Below are 9,644 nucleotides of genomic sequence, written 5' to 3'. Positions count from 1 at the left end.
TCGTTTGGTTTATTTTTGTTACAGTCGAAGTAACAATAACTTTTGTTATTTTGTTTTAAACTCATATATGTTCATTCCTCATACACTATGCGTTTTAATTTTCGGGTCATTCTCGAGCGAGGTGATATGATTCTCGGCCAAGAATCATGTTTTTGATGAACATCGGACGAGGTACTAAACTTTCTCGACCGGGGTTAGAGGTTTTCAAAATGGAATGTTTGTTAAACTTACCTCGGGCGTGGCTGCATATTGAACTCCACCTCGAGCGAGAAAATATGTTTCCCGCCCGAGGTTGATGTATATTATATATATATATATTCCATCTCTAATTGTCTTTCAATTATGCTTTGTAATGCAGAACAAAATGGTACCGAATCGAAACCCTCACACTTGGTTACGCCGAACCCGTGTACCCCCTCAGAGATGAGGAATATTGGATTTTAAAGGATGACTGCGTGTCGAGGACGATTAAGCCACCAAAATTTGTTCCTCGTGTTGGACGCCGCCGTCGCATATTTTTCTTGATTCCATAATTCTCGGCCAAGTTATACTCGACCCCGATCGTAAAATTCAATGAGCTACGAAAATAGAGATTAAAGTTCTGTACATTTAATATGGAGGTTGTTCTTAATTTCAGTTCTGCCAATATTCTCGGGCTCGAACTCGGTCGAGGTAGATACAGAGGTTGGTATTTTTTTCAGTTGTGCAAAAAACCTCGAGCGTGAACCAGCTTACCTCGACCGTAAAATACAATGTTCTTCAAAAATAAAGATTAAAATGATCATAATATTGAAAACGCAGTCCTAAACTCCATTAATAATTGATATTTTGTCTCAATGTATCTAAACGAGTCCCTGTTAAATCATACTCAATATACTTGAATTCATTCGTATTATCAAATTTAACTAAGTTACGTACAAAATAAGAAAACAATTCTAATGGAATATCAAAAAATAGGTCTATTCGCCCAAAGTTGAAAAGCAAGTTGCCTCCTAAAATATGCGATCCTAGACTGTCTTAAGAGTATCCAATGCGGACCCGGTTACATCGTACTTGAAATACTTGACGCAGAAAATCCCAGAGTTGCCACCGCCAATCTGCTGTGGTGCTGACATAACTCGTCGAATCTGCCATGGTTGGCTCGGTAGATTGGGTCGGACTTTCATTACATCACATTTGAAGAGCATTACTGGGATGATGGTGCGCATTACCTTCAAATGATCCTCCATAGCATCATCTGTGGTCATTGAATTCAAGGAGTCCCATACTACGATCTCGCCTTACTCAAGGTCGATACATACCATTACCCAATGTTTGCCCCTGATGTTAAATAGGAGATATATGGCGTCCACTTCCATCCACCTCAAAGGGTAGTCCGTATGAATGCCGTCAGTATAACCCATGATGCTCTTGCCCCTCCCGTCCCAATCGTACTCGGCCGCTACTCTTGAAGGCAATGAACTATCAGATTGCATGCATGCATATGGACCATCCTTACGTCTGAAGTAGTTCTGTAACGTCAAAGTTAACCCAATGAGTCATCAACCTATGCACTATGACCAATTTGAAGTTAGTGGATAGACATGAACACACGTACCACAAGAACTAGATCGCCAGTTGTGAACTTCCGAGAACACAGGTAAGGCCACTGCTCAAGCTTCTTCCGCACTAACATGAACAGCTCATCGACGACCTATGAACAGTACCCAATTTAGAAACATGAATGTTTACATATTTACTACATTTAGTGTTGTTAATGACCACTTACCTCGGCTATGCACCAGTTACCTGGTCTCAATAGGTTGCGGAACCAGGCCTTATTCCTGATGGAGTATGCGGTCTTCCGCATTGAACGTTTCTCATGGTCATCTAGCCACACCTGAAATTTGTCATCCTCCTCTTTCGGAATATCCACAACTGGATTGTATTGTATGACCTTATGTCATTTTCCGTCCACCTTCACTTTAACTGACGCACGCAACTTCCATGGTACTCTCCTTTCCCGTTGCGGTCGCTGAATTTTGGGACGTGGCAATGGTTGTGATATGAGACATACTTCGTCCGAGTCTACATGTTGTGATTGGTCTGGTACGACTTCGTCTGTCGTCGATGTACTATCGACGTATTGGGACTGAAAGTAAACGATTTAGAACCTCAACAGATTGACAAAATGAAGTATATGATGTACGTTTCAATACCTCTGACGTCGGTGTCTAAAATTGGTTCGAGTCCGACTCAACCTCTTCCTGTTGGGTGTGTTGCCCTAAACTCGTAGTTTGTATTTTGTAAAAACAAATGTCTATTTAATAAAGTTTTATTCAATAAATTTGTTGTTGAATCATAGCTTTGCATTGTCCAAAATCCAATAAACTAAACATCCAAGGTTATTTTTTATGTAATCGGGACAGTATATATACTGGGTATATAGTTGATATACAGGGTATATATTTGATATACCCCTGATATATGAATGGATAATATCCCGTGAATAACCTAAAGGGTCTATAGTATATGGATAAGGCTGGGGTACCTTATCTTGGCAACACTATGGATACGGCCCACTCTGTAAAGGTTACAGACGACTCGATCCAGGTCGTTCGTGTGGAGACATGCGAGTGGGGGTATCCTGTACAATGAGTTTGTATAAGATCGGACCGCGAAATAGGCAATCTTTAGGTGTAACACCGTTAACTAATAGATTGCTATTTCTTAGGATGACCAGGCAACTCATTCTCAATCCTGAGTGAGTTATGGACTCCTGCCCGTGAGGGCTCGTCCTTTGATCTGTATGGGTAAGAGTGACCCGAGTTGCCGACTCAATATTCCTACCATTTTGGGGACGAGACCGAGTGGGGAGCTGGGAACATAACTTCATAAGATGGAATTCACTCCTCCCCGACTTTAGGGGAGTAGATGAGTGTTCTCTTAAATGCTGACTCCGGGACTTGAACAAGGGGCCTCACCCTCTCATTGGCCGAGAGGGACTTCCGGTTATTGGTTGGACCATAACCGGGTTGTTCATTAGAGGAGCAGTGGTGTTTAAAAAGTAAGATGTAACTCAGGGGTAAAACGGTAATTTGACCCAACTTGAGTTACGAATACTCGTGAAGGATTGACTCGTCATTAATGGTCATATATCCATGGACACGAAAACATTATGCAGTGAGAAGAGTGTAACTGCGGGTCTTTAGTGGAATGACCCGTAGTTAACGAATCTAGATTAACTCAGTCAATGAGTTTGACCGATTAATCTTGCATCGTTGGAGCTTTGAATCTGTAGGTCCATTAGGTCCCCTTGCTAGCTCATAACGGGTAAAACGAGGATCAAGGTTTTGGAAGAATTTGAATTGTTCAAATTACTGGATTATATGTATATTGATACATTATAATATATAGTTAATTGTGAATTAAAACTATATATTATGAGAGATATTATTTGAATGAGATTCAAATAAAATTAATATGAATAAGATTCATATTAAAACTATAGGTTAAAAATAATGTGCATAGCTTATACGAGAGTAATGTTTTAGAATATGATTCTAATTTTATAATAAATAATTAAGTGTTAATTATTTATGTATATATATATTTATTAATTATTAATTGGATTAAGAAATAGTGGTGGTGTTCGAGGAAAACTAGTTGAAGAAACGTTCTTCAAAGGTAAAGTTTTCTCTGTATTTTTCTTCTGTAAAATTCGGTTTTGTATCCCGAAAATCAGCAACGAAAATCCGTTTCCGCTCCGGGATTCACATCCCTTCACTTCCACGTTTCGAACCCCTGCATCATCTCCTATGTTGACCTTCAGTACTTCGTGAACCTCTGGTTCTTTTGGGATATCAGATGCATTTTGGACCTGGTGAACCTCTGCCATGTTGACGTCCATGTGGCCTGCTCCACCAGCATGACCGCCTACTTTGGCTCTTCGCATATCAGCAGGATCGACTAGTTGACCCTATACATCAAATGACATATCACACCATCCAAATTTTAAAAAACATACGGGAATACAAAATTTAATAAACTTGTCTACTTACCCTGGCAAGCCGTCGCAAATACTTCCGTATGGACTTTAACTCACCTTCCACACCCTTGAGCCTGTTTTCCATGGCATCGATACGCATGTCCAACCTTCCTAACCGCTTATACACCTTCTTCTTGATCTTCTTCTTCTTTTTCTCTTTCTTCTTATTTGTGCCCTCTCCGTCTTCAATATCATCGACCGATAGACATTCGATCACATCATCGTGGCCCTCGAATGCGGGTCGCGGACTTTGAAGCCCTTCTTCATCATTTTCCACATCATTGGATGCTGGTGGTTCGAATGTCCTATTAAAAAATATCGTCTCCGATTCAGTTTGTTCCAAGCTCTTTGCTGTGACCTACACGAAATATGATATCACTGAGGTGTGGTTCAAATCAAGTGCATGATAAAGTTAATCACTTACTGTTGTTGACTGGAATATGTCTCTTTCCAGCGTGAGCCATCCTATCGAACGACCACACCTCCACCGGAGCATGCGGGGTACCACGTCTTCATTAACTTTTATAGCAACTCGTCTAGTCAGGGAAGATATCGTCCCATACCCCCACACCTGTATAAATTATAGAGAATGTTAGCAATCATTAGTGGGTCCAAATAAATATGGCAATTATATGATATTTATTTACCTGAAACACTCACATCCGTCTTATTAGTCAGTGCTCGTTGAAGACTTCTTATTGTCTTCTCAAATGATATGGATCCCTAGTCATAGTTGCAGCAAACTTCCCAATCATCTACTATTCCTAGCAAACTACTGTCAAACTTCAAACTTCTCTCCCGTCCATGAAGTACTAGTTCCACGAAGTACACGATTGAGACCTTCACCGCGTCCCAATCATCATCAAACCGTAACATTTTGTACTTATTCTCCAAATTGGCCAAGGTCAGGTTTACGTCATCATCGAAGTACAAGGTTCTAAGCCTAACAGGATACGTGTCTTTCCTAACGTGTGCTCTCGAATATTTTAGGCCGCTTATGAGGTCAAATTCTGTCTAACCGAATGACACCTTACTCTCAAACAAGTTGAAACTAATGGTGTCCGGACTACTATTTTCTACCAATACCTCCCTGTTAGGGTTGACTTTTTACTGCAGAAACATGTGTTGGTAGCCCTCTTTGACCACGTTTTTGACCCATTTCCCATTATTATTTGCCAAAAAGGACCATATATTCTTAAAGTAGAACATACATAGATTATTTATGCATAAAAGTCAAACTATGGTACTTTAGGAAAAATATGAGATAAATGCGGTCAAAGTTGGAAGAAAATAACAGAATTCTGTCTTTTGCAGAATTGCGCCTGGCGCATTTTTGGAGGGCAATTTGTCAAAACGCACGTTTTGATTAATGAAGGGCAAGGAGGACATTTCCCACATGTTCAAAACCGTGAGTCCAAGTCCAAGTGAGGTGGTTAGGTGAATCTCAACCCTTTTCCACCTAAAATGGAGGGGAGTTTCAACCAACCTATGGTGCTATAAAAGGAAGCCATCCATCCCTCAGCAAATCATCCCTTCCAAGCTTCATTTCATCTTCTTTTAGATGCTCTCTAGTTGTAGAACACGTTTTTAGGGTTTATGTTCATGTTCTAGTTGTTCATTTCTTTGTTTTTCACGCTTTTACCTTTCGTAGTGCTTTTAATTCGAGTTCTTACTTCCGTTCTTTGTTAATTCTGTTCTTTTAAAGTTCTTTAGCGAGTTTCAACTCCCCTCACGCTCGAGAGAGAAGAGGGTTAAGCTAGAACTCCTTGTACCACTCGTTTATTCATTTAAATTCAATGAAAAATATTTTCTTTATGTTTTCGTGCATTTAATTTAATTTAATTATGTTCTAAATTAGTTATCAACCTCCTTGTGGAATGCCTTAGTCAAAAGATTTGATTTTCAACACGCTCGGGATTTTGGCCAGATTCCGCCTGGCACTTTTTTGGGTTGGTTTCTAAAAACTTCTCTTTACATATTTTTTCCATTTGGCCAGTGGGAACTTGATTTATACACTAAAGCCCAACCTTGGGAAAGGTGAGTTAGGTAAAATAATAGGAAATTAATATGGGATGTGACTTAGGAATAAGCGCATAAAACATGGTCCTAGGCATAGGCCCTCTGACCCATAATGCAAATGAGTTGGTAGATATTCTCTAGGGTTGTAATCACACATAGGAATATGATTGTAGGTTACCCTAGCCTCTGCTCTGCAGCAACCAAAAACGGTAGTGAAAGAGTAGAACTCAAATCCCAAGATAAGTCAGGAATTGCGCCTGGTGCATTTTCTCAACATAGTGTGTTTTCCATGTTTTGCATTAAAACTAAGGTAGGAGATAAGGAGGTTGAGTTTCATTAAATTGCTTGATAGTTAAAACCCCAAACAACACATTTCACCATTATTTTCTTCCTAAATCACAATTGCATATTTGAACTATTGCACTGCATTACTTGATTTTGAAAAGCAACAAGTCCCTGAGGATTCGACCTTGGATTACTTCCGAGTATTACTTGTGACCGTGTGCGCTTGCACGAGTCTCTAATCTTTTTAAAGGTAGAGAAAATCCCAACAAGTTTTTGGCGCCGTTGCCGGGGACTTAAGTTTTCAAATCATATTCTTTTCAAGTGAATTGTTTCATTGTGTGATTGTTGCATACCTCTGTCCTTGGAATTAACAGTTATATCTAACCTTTAAGGGAGTTGTGTATGAGCACAGAGTCTGGTTGGTTGACCTTTGATCCAGAGATTGAAAGAACCCTTAAGAGGAGAAGGCGTGAGCAGAGGTTGAGAAAAGAGAAAGAAAGTAAAAAAAAAAGAAAGAAGTTGAAGAAGAAGAGACCATCGAGATGAATAGAAATGCACAAGATCCTCCACCGCCACAAAATCCACCTGTGAATGGAGATATGGTAGGTGAAGGAGCAGCAAACTGAGCAGGAGAAATTCCTAATCCGATCCTTCTAGCTGATAATCGAGATGTAGCCATGCAGAATTATGTCACTCATGCGTTCCACAACCTAAATTCAGGGATAAATAATCCTTTACCCCAAGCCGCACAGTTAGAGCTCAATCCAGTCATGTTCCAGATGTTACAGACGATGGGCCAGTTCGGAGGATTGACTAATGAAGATCCTTACTCCCATCTCAAATCCTTTATTGAAATAGCTAATGCATTTCAACTTCCTGGTGTTTCTGAGGATGCACTAAGATTAAAAATGTTTCCTTTTTCTCTCAGGGATGGTGCAAGGACTTGGCTAAACGCGTTAGAACCAAATTCTATCAACACATGGGCAGAACTGACGGAGAAATTTTTGGCAAAGTACCACACTTTGACCAGGAACGTAGACCTCCGAGAGGACATTGTGTCTTTTAGACAGAAGGAGAACGAAGCAGTTCAAGAAGCTTGGGAGCGTTTTAAGGAGTTACTTAGAAGATGCCCGAGCCATGGATTGCCCGCATGTGTGCAGATTGAACAATTCTATAGAGGATTGGATCGTTCATCAAGGATGATGTTGAACACCGCAGCCAATGGCTTGTTGTTAGAGAAGTCGGTAAATGAGATCGTTGATATCTTGAATAAGATGACAGACATTAATGACCAAGGCGAAATAGGAAGGTCATTACCAAAGAAGCAAGTATCAGCTGGAATCTTTGAGTTAGACACAGTAGCTTCAATGCAAGCCCAAATGGCGGCTATGAACCAAATGTTGAAGCAGTTGACAATGGAGAAGGAAACCAAAACCGTCACTTCGGCGATACCTGAACCCTCTCCTATTTTGCAAATTTCATATATATCTTGTGTCTATTGTGGTGATAACCACTTGTATGAGAACTGTCCAGCTAATCCAGCGTCTATTTTTTATGTAGGTCAAGGTGCCCAGCGGAATTTCAACCCGTATTCAAACACTTACAACCTTGGATGGAGGCACCATCCAAACTTTTCTTGGAGTAACCAAGGAGTAGCTAGTAGTAGTGTACAAGCACCCGCTCAACAATACAAGCAAAACTATACTCCTTCTGGTTTTCCAACTCAACCGGCGTCGCAGCCTCAACAATACAATCAGCAAAGAGGTCAAAATACTACTCAGCAAAGTGGTAGCAACGCAAGTTTGGAGGCCATGATGAAAGAGTTCATGACAAGAACTGATGCTGCGATAAGAAGCTTGGAGATGCAAGTGGGGCAGATTGCAAATGACCAGAAATCTAGACCCCAAGGTACATTGCCTGGACACACAGAAAACCTGAAGCGAGATCGTGAGGGAAAGGAGCACTGTAAGGCGGTTATCACAAGAAGCAGATTAAGTTATGAAGGACCCTCACTTCCAGACGAAGGAACTCATGTAGTTACATCTGTTCCTGCATCCACCTCCAATCCACAACAAGAAGAGAAAGCAGAACCTGTAACTTCAGAAGAAAAAGATAAGAAGGCGGATAAAGGTAAGCAAGTAGTGCCCAGCACTACTCCACAGGTAGGTAATATTAAGATTCCTCCACCTTTCCCCCAAAGGCTAGTTAAAAAGAATCAGGATGGTCATTTTAAGAAGTTCTTTGAGATTCTAAAACAGTTGCATATCAATATACCTCTCATAGATGCTTTAGAACAAATGCCTAACTACACTAAGTTTTTAAAGGACATCATATCTAGGCGTAAGAAGTTAGGTGAGCATGAGACGGTAGCCTTGACAAAGTGTAGTAGTGATGCTCTAGGGAATCCATTGCCTGTTAAATGTAAGGACCTAGGAAGTTTTACCATCCTCTGCTCAATAGGAGGTAAGAACCTAGGAAGAACATTGTGTGACTTAAGAGCAAGCATTAATCTTATGCCTCTTTCTGTCTTTAAAGAGTTAAATATAGGAGAAGCTTGTCCCACTACTGTCACTTTACAACTAGCTGATAGATCCATAAAGAAACCGGAAGGAAAAATAGAAGATGTGCTTGTTAAAGTTGATAAGTTTATTTTTCCCGCCGATTTCATAATTTTGGACTGTGAAGCAGATCTTGAGGTGTCGATCATTCTTGGGAGGCCATTCTTAGCAATTGGAGATACAGTTTTCAATGTTAGGAAATGAGAGATCACGATGAAGGTCAATGATGAACAGGTAACCTTCAATGTCCTCGATGCGATGCGTCTCCCGGATGAAGTCGAGGAGTGCTCTACAATAGGAGCAATCATGGAGGAACTCCAGCAAATGATGGTGGAAGACTTGGAAGCAGATTTGGAGGCCGCAGAAAAAGAATCCAAAATTGCACCTGGCGCAATTTTGCCCCAATTTGAGCATTTTGAGTTTTTGCAGCCGACAATAGCGGATTTGAAGGCCTTGCAACCTTCCATCATTGAACCTCCAGAATTGGAAAAGAAACCTCTACCTTCTCATTTAAAATATGCTTATTTGGGTTTAAACGATACTTTGCCCGTTATCATTTCTTCATATTTGTCTAATGAACATGAATCTTTGCTTTTGCAGGTTTTATCAAAGTACAAGAGGGCTATTGGATGGACCATAGCGGACATAAGAGGAATTAGCCCTACATTTTGCATGCACAAAATCATCCTGGAGGAAGGAGCCACCAATTCTATCGAGTGCCAAAGGAGGCTTAACCCGAAAATGAAAGAGGTGGT

At 40.5% G+C, this 9,644-nt stretch overlaps 1 non-coding gene across 1 annotated transcript; it reads right to left on the bottom strand.

The window, feature by feature from the left end:
* Nucleotides 1–7,368: 7,368 nt before the first annotated feature.
* LOC148210433 (small nucleolar RNA R71) lies at nucleotides 7,369–7,475 on the bottom strand. The gene has a single exon (XR_015792471.1). It is a non-coding gene; the product is annotated as a small nucleolar RNA R71 (small nucleolar RNA).
* Between the last annotated feature and the right edge of the window lie 2,169 nt (nucleotides 7,476–9,644).

The sequence above is a fragment of the Momordica charantia genome (assembly GCF_013281855.1).
Source record: "Momordica charantia cultivar OHB3-1 chromosome 7 unlocalized genomic scaffold, Mcharantia_2.0 BLBB01000007.1, whole genome shotgun sequence".
NCBI lineage: Eukaryota > Viridiplantae > Streptophyta > Magnoliopsida > Cucurbitales > Cucurbitaceae > Momordica > Momordica charantia.
The sequence above is the reverse complement of the archived record's forward strand: the minus strand, read 5'-3'. Positions and strand labels throughout refer to the sequence as shown.